General features: G+C 34.2%; 1 pseudogene; it reads right to left on the bottom strand.

Moving 5' to 3' along the window:
- LOC124993684 (40S ribosomal protein S27-like) overlaps positions 1-8,854 on the bottom strand; it is a 146,408-nt pseudogene extending 137,554 nt beyond the window's left edge.
- Positions 8,855-13,605: the final 4,751 nt, after the last annotated feature.

Below are 13,605 nucleotides of genomic sequence, written 5' to 3'. Positions count from 1 at the left end.
GCCCAGGGAAGATTTTGGAAACCCTGTGACCCTTCCCTTCATACTCTGTCCAATGTATTCTTCATCCAGTACTTGTCTGTATCCTTACAGGGACCCTTTCCAATAAAGGATAAATGTAAGTGTTCTCTGAATTTCTGTAAGCTGTCAAAGAAGTGAATAATGGGAACCTGGTTTCCAACCTGTTGGTCAAAACAGAGGTTGGCATTTGTGGTTTACATGGAATCTGAAAGGGGGCAGTCTTTGGGAGTGAGTTCTCAGTCTGTGGGCATCATGCTATCTCAGAAATGAGTAAATATAGGACACCAATTGATGTTTCTGGAAGTATTGCTTCATATATAGGAAGAAAAAACCCATAATTTATTACCAGAGTGTTGTGGTGAGTGGTATGTAAGATAGGGAAAAAAATTGATTTTACCTGCCTATTTTAAAAGTTTTATTTAGATTTCATATCTCCATATAAATTCTAGTAATAATACTAACAATGATAACAGCGCAAGTATTTTGTGATTTTATACAAACTAGATTAAATGCCTTCCTTGAAGAACTAAATTGAGTTATAGGACAAAGTTTCTAAAAGGAAACACACATTAGTTAAGTGAATAAAGTGAACTAGTTTCCTGATAACTTGGTCTGGTAAAGGAGGTGTGAATATGCAGCAATATTTCTTTCTCATGAAACAATATGGATCCGCTCTTGCTCATTATGCGTTGTCCCAAATAATAGTAACAATCTCCATAACCAATTGATTTGACATGAGAACATTTATTACCTTAAGTGTACACGTAATGATACACTAATATGTAAGGGTTTGGATCTGGGATAACAGTGGCCTCTGAAAATGGAAGGGTCTTACCCAGCCCTTACCATATTGCTATTGCTACGTAAGTTGTGACAGTCTGCCTTCAGCATAGGGCAAAGAGCTGGCTCTCTGAATTGGTGATCTCAGCAGCTCTTATTAATCATGTTTCTTCTTCAAACAAGAAAGCTGTGCTAAATGGAGTTTCCTGTCACAGATCCATTGGTATGGTGCATTTGTTCCTTCACTCTCCAACTAGGCAAGGAAGGGTGGTAAGTGAGGATGCACCAGGTCTCATTGGGTATGGAAAGATAAGACCTGACCACTGCCATTTACAACAATGACTGGGTCACCAAAGGACCTTGGGAATAAGGAGTTAGAATGAATACTAACCAGTTAAGAGAAAATAGACCTGTGTTCTTATTATTTTCTGATAATAGTAAAGAACAGAACCTGAGAACCAGATGTATTTCCCAAATTCCAAAATACAATCTTCAGTTGAGACCAAAAAAAAAAAAAAAAAAAAAACAGACCAGAGTAATTTTTTTAATCATTGTTGCTTTCTTTTTTGAAAAAAAATTTGTACATACACTTTACGATTATAAGCATATATGTATGTCTGTGTTTGAAATGGATATACCTGATCCATTATTACACTGATCAACTATTACCACCTTAAAATATATTCATCACATTACCGACAAATATTTAATACAAAATAAATGTCAGACTTTGGAGCCTGCTGTGTTTATACAACATAATCAACATTATCTTATTTAGTTACAAAATAATTTTCTGTGAGGGCAACACAATTATCAATCTGTTCCCAAGTCAATGGGTCTGTGTCCAAAGTATACTTTGGGGGAGAGTGAGTGTTTTCACAGGAATGTGTTTTCAAAGCTGTACTTAAAAATGATGACTGTGTTATGGTTTTTCACTCTTCAAGATTAAACAGTATCTACTAAAAATAGAGGTGTGAATAAAGGCTAGTTGTTAAAAGAATACACAGCTCATGGTTGAAAGCAGTTGGGAGTTGATACACTGACACTTTAATATCACCAATACAGAGAGTGGCAAGTGTGCTATGAACCACACATGAGTTCTATTTTCCATTTCAACACTAACATCCAACTTCTATATAAGTTCTATCCTCCAAGGTTATCAAATAACAACATATAACTAGAAAAGACTCCTCGCTATTATTAGCACTCACAGAACTCAAACATTTTCTGTAGCTGAACAAAGAAAATATAGCTACCCAAACAAACCCCAATTGTAATACTTCTCCATTCTTTAATTGTCGATTAAGTCCAACTGGCCCATAAATGTGCATTTTTCTTTAACCCTCTGTTGCACAGGTCACAGACAATGGTCTACCTAAATTATTTCCAACCATTGTTACTGTTTGCACACAAATAGGCCCGCTATCAACACTGGTTGTTGATAATTGAGACATACCATTGTCTGTGATCTTTTCAAACACAGAGGATGATTTTGAGTGAATATAGAATGGAGATTAATACTGTTCTGCAGGAAAGGGCATTTCTTAATTAGAGATAAGATAATGAATGATCTTGTAGACTACTTTAATTGTTTGAGAAATGCTCTAAAAGTTTACTAAGTTATAAAGCAGTTTCCAATTTTCTGTTGTTACATTTTATTCTCACAAAACACTGTAAGGTAGACCAGGCAGGCAGTGTTGATCCTAACATATAAGTGAATATATGAATTCTGAGTTTTAGCAAGGTATGATTTGCTTACGATCTCCAGATATTCGGGGTCATAGTCATAATTTGAAAGGTCATAATGCATCCACATACAAAATGTAACAAGATGACAGTTGCTACTACATACACACACACACACACACGTGTGTGGGGGTGTGTACAGCACACATACACATAAAACACATTCTTATCCTACTGTCGATCTCTCTGAATTTCTTTATCTGACTTGACCTGTGAATCCTGCAGGTCTCCATGGAACTGACTGGAGAAGAATTTTTTTTCTGTCTACTTACATCTCTCCACAGGCAAGTCTCATGGCTTAATTTTTAAGGGACAAGTGGTAGGGAAGTAATATTTTGACCTCAAGTATAGTCACATTCCGTAATCCAATTTTCCTTTCAATAAATGTGGCATTTTAATATATTGATTTAGTTTTGCAATCTTTAACATGGACTCTAGGAAGCCATCACCTATTAATAGACATCTCACTCAAGTTGAAATCTATTGTCGATTCAGCTCTAGGTGATACTTTTCTTTGAGGACAAGCCTATTGTTACCTTTGTAAATGTAACTTTCCACCAACTACTTCCATTTATTTTAATTTCACCCTATTAAATTGCAATGACCTGCATTGGTTCTACCACTTATTCAGTGCTTAACATATGCCAACTCATTTAGTAGTAGTATTTTCAAATATATTTTGTCACTGTCAAGATGAATCATAAGCCCACTCAGTGGAAGTCCTGCTTCTCTTTTTCTAATACCTCCGGAGTCTGACTTTCAATGCTCAGTTAATACTCTCTAAAATTAATGAGATTGTAAGGAAATCACCACCATGGCAGACAATGTTGAATGTGAGCTGTGTGTTGAATTACCCTTTTCCCATTTTATACACACAGGCTGAACTTCTAACCTTCTGGACAGATAAAGAAAAGCGCCATAAGGAAGATTTCTTTAGGAGAAGCCTCAGTTGTAAAGGTGATTAGAAGTTCATGCCTTCTGAGATAGAAGAGATAAATATATCTTCCCAAGTATCTCACTGGACACACAATGGTACCATTAGATAAACGAAACAGAATTGACTTTATTCTGACATCTCTGGTCAATGCCAAGGAATATGTTTTACTTTGTGTATGGAGATTAAATATGCAAAATGTTTAAATATTAACTAGTTGGTTTTGAAATCTCTAGACAATATTTTTCCATGCTTGAAGAAACTTATGAAAGAATATAAAGGAAAATAAGTAAAATTTGCCACAGGCTACACTAAGTCAGTCTGATGAACCCTTCCTCACTGTCCTTCTCAAAATGCTATTTTAACTCAGAAGGTAACAGAGCTTGGGAACCCATATCGCCACACTTGCACTCGATTGTTATAGACCTTGGGCCAGTCCCTTCACTTCAAATTGACTTTTACTCCTAGCTGTATCATGAAAATACTAATGCTTACCATCTGCCCAGATTTATGATGATGATATGGAGTTCACTTGAACTTTTCAGTAAGTCTCTTTGTTCTTCAAAAGAAAGATGTTTAAGTAATCGCAAGTTAAACATCAAGGATGATGTCCAGTTGGTAACTGTCTTCAATGCAAAGATTAAGAGACTAATATTGCCTCTAATACTAATAAGTGAACTAATTGGTCAGTGGATTTAACATATTTTAGAAACTTAAACATTTAGCAAATGTAGTTTTTATCATTATACTAACTTCTTCCTCCATGCTTATCTTTGTACATAGACCTATTAAAGTCATTTGAACTCCTTTGTAGAGTTGCTTAAAACAGAAAATTTATTTTTTAACATGAATTAGAAAGGAACAAGAAGAATTTGTATTAGAAATATATGGGCCCATTTTACCATATTGACAGAACCTGCTTCTGCATCTAGAATTTAGATTATATGTAATAACAAAGTTTTCAGCAAATAGAAGAAACAAAGATAGTTACCACTGTGCATCATCCTTGATATGTTTAACTTGTATATTTGCCCTCCTCCTAGTGACATTAAAGTCTTCTAGTACAAACATTTAATGAATACTTTCCAAGATTAACACAAAAACTCACAAGCCAGAAGAATATACTCACATAAGTTGCTCCAAAACAAGCTAAATTTTAATGTAGTATTATCAGGAAAAAGAATTCATAAAGTACTGCTGAAAAGTTCCAGAAGCTTCCCTGTAGTTCCATATAACTTAAATGTTTTTGGAGCGTGAATATACAGATCCACTGGAAAAATGAAGAAAAACTCTATGGTTTAAAATTCTAAGAGAAGTTAGAGTAATGGACCTAGAATAAAACTTTTAAAAATTTCTTTTGAGACAGCTAAATCATTTTCTCATTCATTCATTTATGAACTGCTTGTATCTGAGACTAGCATTCACCTCCTTCTGAGATGTTACTTTTGTCTCTGTCTTATTTTTAGCGGCTTTTAAATTACAATAAGAACTTCACACATACATACTTCCATACTTACACACACACACACACATACATACACATAATACACATACACACACACATCACATATATAAACATAATTTTATATACGCATATACAAAATCACATACATTAATACAAATACTTACTGAAAAACATAAACATATACACGTCTTTACTGATATATATTTATAAACATACATTTATTTATACAATAGTATATACTGACATAATCATATGTATATATAATCATATGCATATATGCAATTATTTACTTATAGATAATCACATATGCATGTATAATCACATAATCACACTGATATTCATTAACAATGCACATTACAACCTTCTAAAAACCCTATGAGTTTGGGTGCTATTATGATCTTCTTCCTTGTTTTTCAAATGAATTATGAAGAGTTGTACCAAAAAAAAAAACACATCTTGTAAGTTTTGAAAACTGTTTTGAAATGTAAACAGATTGACTCCAGAGTCTACATTTTTAAAACAAAATGCTATGTTTTTGTACCTGAATTTCCTTTAGTGTTCAATTCTAATAACTGAGTTCCCTGCTTTTAGTCTATAATTATACATTGTCTACAGTATCTTTTGAACCTTGTTGTTCTTCTCAAATTATTATCTCCCTGATGATTGCATTGCATACAGTCTTATACAATTCCTTTGCAGTATACATTTCCCTACACTGATAGATAACATATATTTATTTCATGATTATAAATTCATCTAAATGTACCATTAGCTCTAAATGAGGAGTGCCCATGGTATTGCTTCTTCCATAATATTTTAACTCCTTTTTTCTTTTCACATTTCTTTCAATTGTATTTAGCATTCTCCTCCTTTTTTTTTTGATTCTCCTTTTCCCATAGTCTCTCCCATTTGTTTTCCTTAAGTACAGGAACATGGAAACACATAATATTTAATACTGCCTCAAAGGGATCATGTTCAGCCAGAATGTTTGGACACATGTCTGAACTGAATGAGCAATGCTGATTAGAAAACAAGACAAACTAGTCACTGAAATATATGGTCTAGATATCAGATTAAATTTTAATACAGTTAAATTGACTTGTTTTGATTTGAAGGTTTTTAAATGCTGTATGTAAATGACACACTTTTTCCTAAACAATAAAAACTAAAATATTCAGAAATATAACTTTATCAAATCATTTTTAAAAAGAAAATAGAGACAAAAGGAATATAAAAATTTCTTGCCTACCCAAAAATATAATGAATACATCAATAGATTATTTTTAAAACTTGCTAATTACCATGTTTATCTAAATCTGACATATATACTTACCAAACATCAACAATATTTTCACACAACAATATTTTCTAGTAATAACAATGCAGATTATGCAGATTACAATAAACTCTTTGTCCACTGGAGAAGGAAAATACATACATTATAAGAGCAAGAAGCTGTCAGATAATCAATCTATAAACCAAGAAAACTATGAAAAAGCATGAATCCATGTCCAGTTTAAACTGTCCCTCAGAAATTTATAATCCTGTGAAAATAGACAATAGGTTCAGATAATATCATTCAGCTATTATTGAGTTCATTCTCTTACCCTTTTCCCTGTCAAGACTCTATTTAATAGGCCAAGAAATCTTAGATTATTTAAAAAAAAATCATTTTATCTCAAATTTCCATGTCATTATAGACTAAATTCTATGCTTCTCACAAATTGAGTCTGGCCTTAATATAATTCCCAAGACACACTTTCTCTATAACAATGTCCATGTATATTTTATTTAAAATCTCTCTACCTACCTATCTACCTACACATACAAACATATATATAATCAATATTATATTCAAACTAAGAAATGTGAAAATAGAGAAGCTCTGGCACTCATAGAAACATCAACAATGCCCCACTGCAAATCTTAATATGATTGCTAATTTATGATATTAATTTGCATAGAGCAATGTTGGTAAATTTTGCCTCTCCCCAAAATAAAACAGTACAATGAATTTTACAGAATTTTACAGAATTTTAACTGCTACATTTGGTACACATTTTCTTCTTGCTGTTGGTGTTAATTTTTAGTTTTTATTGGTGCATTGTAATTATACATAATAATGGGATTTATTATGCATGTTTTAGTCAGATTTTTTGTCACTGTAACCAAAATATCTGACAAGAACAATGTAGAGGAAGAAATGCTTATTTTGGCTCAGTTTCAGAGGTTCCGTCCCTGATTGATCAACGCCATAGCTCTGGGCACAAGTGAGGTATAACATTATGGTGGAAGGGTATGGTAAAGGAAAGCAGTTCTGGACATGGTAACCGGGAAGCAGCGAGAGCTTTGCTTACCTCCTGGTGACCTTCCTCTTCTGGTCACACTCTACCTAACTATGATTACGACCCTATTAATTCCTACCAGTGGATTAATGCACTGATTAGGTTGTACCTCTTGAAATCTAATAATTTCACCTCTGAAAATTGTGCATTGTCTTATACATGAGCTTTCAAGGAACACGTTGTATCTAAACAATAGTCATGCATGCATATAACAGTACAATTTAGTCCATTTCACTCCCTAGTACCTTTTCTTTCCCTTCCTTCCTCTCACCCTGGTCCATTTACTCTCCCTTCTATTTTAATGAGATCATTTTCTTACATAAATAAATGCATAAACTCAAACAAATACCTTTTAAAATTATTTTCAAAATGTAAATTTAAAACTTTTTTTGGAGACATTTACCACTTCAATAATGTTACAGTTGTCTTTTGTGTAAATATTTGAGTAACTAATTATTTTAAAAAGACAAGGAAAACTTTTTTAGGAAATTCTTGTGTCATGAAACTCACTCAGGTTTCTAATACTGATGAAAACTCTGATCAATTCCTGTGCAAATGATATTTTCCACCTATCGTGCCTCTGTAGTGTTTGGGTTTTCTTCCCTTCTCTTCTTCCCCTGACAATTGGTTAGGAAATATTTTCTTGGAGAACATCTGTCTACTTTAAGAAATTTCATTTCCTTTGCAATTAAGGTCATGATCTTAAGTTCTTTCATAAAGGAGAAACATTTTCAGTGTCATATACATATGAGACAATAACTACTGATGTTTCTGAGCAACAAACAATGATGAAATTAGGGATAGAATAACTTTTTTGGAAACTATTTAAAAAATTTAACAATGCTTAAAATTCATGCTTATTATACAGTAGGTTTAGCAATGGATTTAAATGGCATAAATAATGTTCTCCAAGACATATTTCAAAAATGTAAACATATTTCTATTAACAAAATGAACAAAAGTTTTTCTCGTTGGTTAAAATAAATCCAAAGCACTAAAAAGCAAGGATAATATATTAAAATGACATACCTTCCCACACTAAGGAAGTTAGTCTTATCACTTAAGAGAATTTCATTCTAAATATTCATTATAATGTAACATATCTCCTAAAAGAGAAAGGTAATATTGAAGCTAGGAAATTGACTAAAAGATAAAAAGAAAATCTATGTAACTAAAAACAAGTTACAACCTGAAACATGACAACCACAAAATACTTCATTTAAATCATTAATTTCAACATTCTTTCTCATGGAAATTTTGAAATAATTTCTGAAGAGTAAGTAGTAGGAAACAGAGAAGTGTTTGGAAGTCAAGAAAAAGAAGTTGAAGAAAACAGCATTAATGAAGCCAGAAGAGTCCACAAACTAACTAATCAACCTCTAGATTAAAATACAGAAAATTTACATTATTTATCCTGTAGCAATTATTCTGATTTAAATTTAAGTAAAAAAAACTCCTTACCATTTACACCTGACATCCAGTTTTCTCTTAATGCTAATAATTCTTAAATGTTCATTGCATAAAAGTTCAAGGTAAAATCTAGAATGACGTTTCATCAGACTGATATTTCCAGGTGCTACAATATTTAAAGTGCATGAATATATTTCAAGTGCAGTTTATCAGTAGACTGTTCAACAAGAGACTGCCTACTTTATATTCATTTTAAATTCTTTCCAACTATTTTTAAACAAGGAGATGATCAGCTATTGCCTGCATGCCAGCTGGCTATGGAACTTGGCAACAGAACAGCAGGGCAGTGACGGCCAAAGCTATGTCAGAGGTCGACCCACCATGACTGGTGCTCAGTATGTGCTCAATAAAGTTAGTTCTCTTGATTTCTTTGAAACATCTTGTTTTCTGGAATCAAAGGCTGTCCTTCTTGACCACTGCTTTATTCTCTCTACCTAGCATAATGCCTGTCACAGAGTAACAGATCAATATAAGACAGCAAATTGAATCGACAAAATAAGGAAGACTCAAGAACAGAGCTTCAAAAATTCTTTTTAAAGTCTCTTCCATGTATCTGCAAAATTACAAGAATCTGTTTGTTCCTTTGCTTGCTTTTTTTGTTTGTTTGTTTGTTTGTTTGTTTTGTTGAGACTGGCTTCAAGCTTGAGATCCTCCTGTCTCAGCATCCCAAGATTACAGGTGTGTACCCCCTTGCCCAGCTAAAAATCTGTATCTTTTATTGATAAATGGAAGGTTGTTTTATTCAGAAATATATTTTTTAATTTGCCACAGTGAAATGAATTATGTAGGGAGATGAGTCAGGTAATCCCAGAACACTCTCACATGTAACTGTGGCAAACATGCCGAAGTTGAAACATTTGACATGATTTTAATAAACTTATTGATAACTTCTATACAATACCAAATAATCCAATTTTTAAAATCTATCTTGGTTAAAATAGTAAGAACTATTTTTAAAAATCTTACGTATTGATCAACCTAAGATGAACTCCAGGTCTTCAGTGATAAAACATAATTTTTATTATATTTCAAAAGCCAGTCTTCACTCTGACAGTTGTCTACATGAAACATTGATGGGATGCCCAAAAATCCACAGTGAGAAACTAAAGTCTATATTTATAAATTTGAACACTAGAAGCAATTTATTCTCAAGCAATCTTTGATACCACTGCATTCACCTAATAATTTCACAGCAGAAAACAACAGGCAACACCACCTTTCAATGGGTTTTGATGGAACATCTTCTCTCCCTCCTGCCATAAGTTACAATGGGTTCTAAATTAGGAAGCTAATGGCTTTCGATACTTAGCTAAGCCAGTGTTATCAGGAAGGGAGGTAATATATATATACTCTAGAAAATCTATCAGCCACACCATAGTGATCTTCTAAATCTCAGTATAGTCACATCACACCCTTTATCAAAGACTTCAGTAACTCTTCTTTCACATTACAGATATGCTCAAACTAGAGTGTAATCTTAGGTAGTGTTCAAGAGCATATGTAACAGGGACCTGGCTACTGAGGATTAGCCAAATAAATATTTTATTTTTCTCATATATTTCTATGGTTTGAATACAGAGAGAGTCCCTCAAAGGTCTGTGTGTGGGACTGGTGATGTAGTTCAGTGGTACAGCACTTGCTTTGCATGTGTGAGGCACTGGGTTTGATCCTCAGTACCACATAAAATTAAATAAATAAAGATATTATGTCCACATATAAGTAAAAAAAATTTTAAAAAAAAAGGCCCATGTGTTAGACTTGGTCTTGAAGGTGCTGCTGTTGGGAGATGCTGGGGACTTCTAGGAGGTGAGGCCTAAGAGGGCTTTAGTTCATTGGAGATGTGCTACAAAGGGGATTATGAGACCTCAGTACCTCAGTCTCTCTGCTTCCTGATTTGTGATGTGCAGTTTGTTTTGCCACATGCTGTACACAATTGCCATCTGGAACCCTAATTAAGGAGCTAAGAAACAGGGCTGCCCAATCTTGGAATGGAATTCTGAGAACCATGAGCAAAGTAAACCTCTTTTTAAAATGTTAATTGCCTCAGGTTTTCCATTGTATTAACACAAAACTGACGAATACAGATATCATGAAGTCCAGGAGGAAAACTAGAATGATTCTGAAATGCCATTGGCATTTTCTTTGGGTTTACTCATGTGACGTTTTGACTTCACATTTGCAATGCCATGAGAGCAAGATTGCTACAGTCTTCATCATTTCATTTGCAATTCATGTAGGAAGAATGGAAGGAATGCTTATGCTGCCTCATATTCTTTCCTCTTCCATCCCTTTTCCTGCTGCCCAAGAAGGGCTGTTTCACTGGGCCTATCCCTTGCCACCAAACCACATCTTTTAGTTGATAATCTGCCTTCATGTTTCACTAAAAAATCTGAAGCAACCACTTACAAAATATACATGGGCTCCCATCACAATATTTTTCTCACCAGCTTTTAGGCTGGATATTTTTCCAAAACTCTTTTACACAAGCCCACATTCCATCCATCCATCTATCAGAGAATATTAGTCCTCTTTTCTTATTTCCATTAAGCAAAAGTATTCTAATGTTCTGTCATTACCCCATCTTAATTAAAAAAAAAAAAAATCTCAAGGCTACACCTCTTTACTTTCAAATCACAATTCCTTCACAGAGCAAATTGTATATCATAACTATTTCTAATATTTCTGTTTCCATTCTCTATTGACCACAATCAAACAAGGTTTTGATTTTTACCACTTTCACAAAATGCCTCTTGCCAAGCTCACCAATAATCTCCACATCATTAAATGCAATGGTCATTTAAAAAACTGTCTTCTACTACAAGATGCTTCAAGCAAGCATCTGAAATAGTTCATCTCTTTATTCGCTTTGAAACTTTCTTCACCCAAAGTTCTGCTTCCCTCTCTTGGTTCTCTGCTGAGCTCACCAGCTCCTATTTCTAAAGTCTTTGCTAATCAGCCCTCGCCAAGTCGAACCCTTGACATGAGAAAGCCCCAGGACTCAGCTTTATATCTCCTCTCTACACCCAGTCCTTTGACAACTTTATACAGTCTCAGTGCTTTAAAGCTGTCTTTTTGCTGACAGCAAAATTACATATCTCCAGTCAAAACTTTTTGCCTGCCTAATAGCAAATGCCATTTTGAAAACTCAGCAAACTGTCTGATAAGCCTCTCAAATTTTACAAATCCAAAATCAAATCCCTGATGTCTATACCCACTGGGGGAAACAATAAACAGAAATAACAACCACAACAAAATTGCTTCCCCCCAAATCTGTTTTATCTGGGTGTCTCAGTGAGTACTCACAGCATTTAATCATTAGGTGAGGACAAGCTCATGGTTTTCTTCAACGCCTGTGTTTTTCTTGCACAGCAGATGCAAGCTTTCAGAAAAACCTGTATCTTCAGACTACAGTGTGCCCACAGACCCTGAGCACTTCTTTCCACTTTCCTGTCTCCTGTTGTCAACCTCTGTCATGTCTCACTTGGATGATCTGAGTGGCCTTACAATTTTCTTCCCTGTCATCAACCTTACCCACAACAGCCTGAGAGATCCTTTTAAAGGCCAATTCATTCTCTGGCCATCTCAAAATTTCCCGTGGCTTCCATTCTTACAGCACGAAATGTCTGTTGTCTTCAAAGCCATTATACTTACAATAATTCTCTGACTTTCTTTCCAACTACAATCCTCTTGCTGTTTCTTAAAACACTAAGCACTTTCCTTACTCAGAATACTAGGATTTCCTGTTCCTTTTGCCTCGAATGTTCTTTCCCCAGAAATCAACAGGAAATATTTCCTCACCCCTAAGTTCTTGATCAAATTGAATCTTTTCAGTGACTCTCTTCCTGACCATCCAATTTAAAAATAAAAACACTTTCCATGTTAGATTTTTTTTCCTATGTTTCTTATCGTCATGTACAAAACATTTCTTTCTCTTTCTCAAAAAAAAAAACACACACACACATCACCCATACGTAACTGTTCTGATATCCTCTCTTTCCCTCATTGGACTTCAGCTCATCTCCACTGGAGATTGTCTGCTTTTTTTTGCTTTGTTTTATCACTGGATATCCAGTGCCTAGAACAGCAATAAATGTTTGTTCACACATAAAACACAAGAAAAGTTGTATAACATGGCTACCCTCAGAAGTCTTAGAAATGTGTATTTTTCTGGGGATCCTCAAAGCTGAATGAAATTGGGGTTCCACTTGTAAGGAAAACAGGTTGATGTGAACACTCTGTAGACAGGCAACAGTATTCAGAGAAATCACCCAGGCCTACAGTTTATAGTCCTTTTTTTCCTGCCTCTTTCCCAGATGACTTGTTTACAAGCAACAGTATCTATTTTGATGCAAGTAGACCTTCATCAAGCATAACATGCAATTTTTTTTCTATTCCTGACAATTTCCTCAAGTTCTTCTCTTTGTGAAATTCACTCTCCAGATCTCCACCCAGATAAATTTTCTACCTTACATCACCTCCATTTTATTTTCTTAAATAACTCATATTGAAACTTTCAGACCCAATCGAATTATGGCCTCTTTTGTTAGCCTGCCCATTCCCTCTGTGGGCTTTGAGAAGATCCCTTCTGTGCTTCTGTTCTGTGACAGTAATTCTGCATTTGTTATTTATGACTTCTCAACTGTTAGTTGGTAAACTCCATGAACATAGGAACTGCTTCTTATTTCTTCACTATATTACACTAAAAATTGTTCTCTGTATACCCTCATTTTCCTCCCAAGTGAATGAATGTTAATTTGAAGCAGTAAATTTTTCAAAAATATCACCTAGTATAATTCTATGTCTAAGAGAGTTTGAATATGATTTCTCTTTTCAAGGCTATGTAAAAG

Source organism: Sciurus carolinensis, chromosome 9, assembly GCF_902686445.1.
Source record: "Sciurus carolinensis chromosome 9, mSciCar1.2, whole genome shotgun sequence".
Classification (NCBI taxonomy): domain Eukaryota; kingdom Metazoa; phylum Chordata; class Mammalia; order Rodentia; family Sciuridae; genus Sciurus; species Sciurus carolinensis.
The sequence above is the reverse complement of the archived record's forward strand: the minus strand, read 5'-3'. Positions and strand labels throughout refer to the sequence as shown.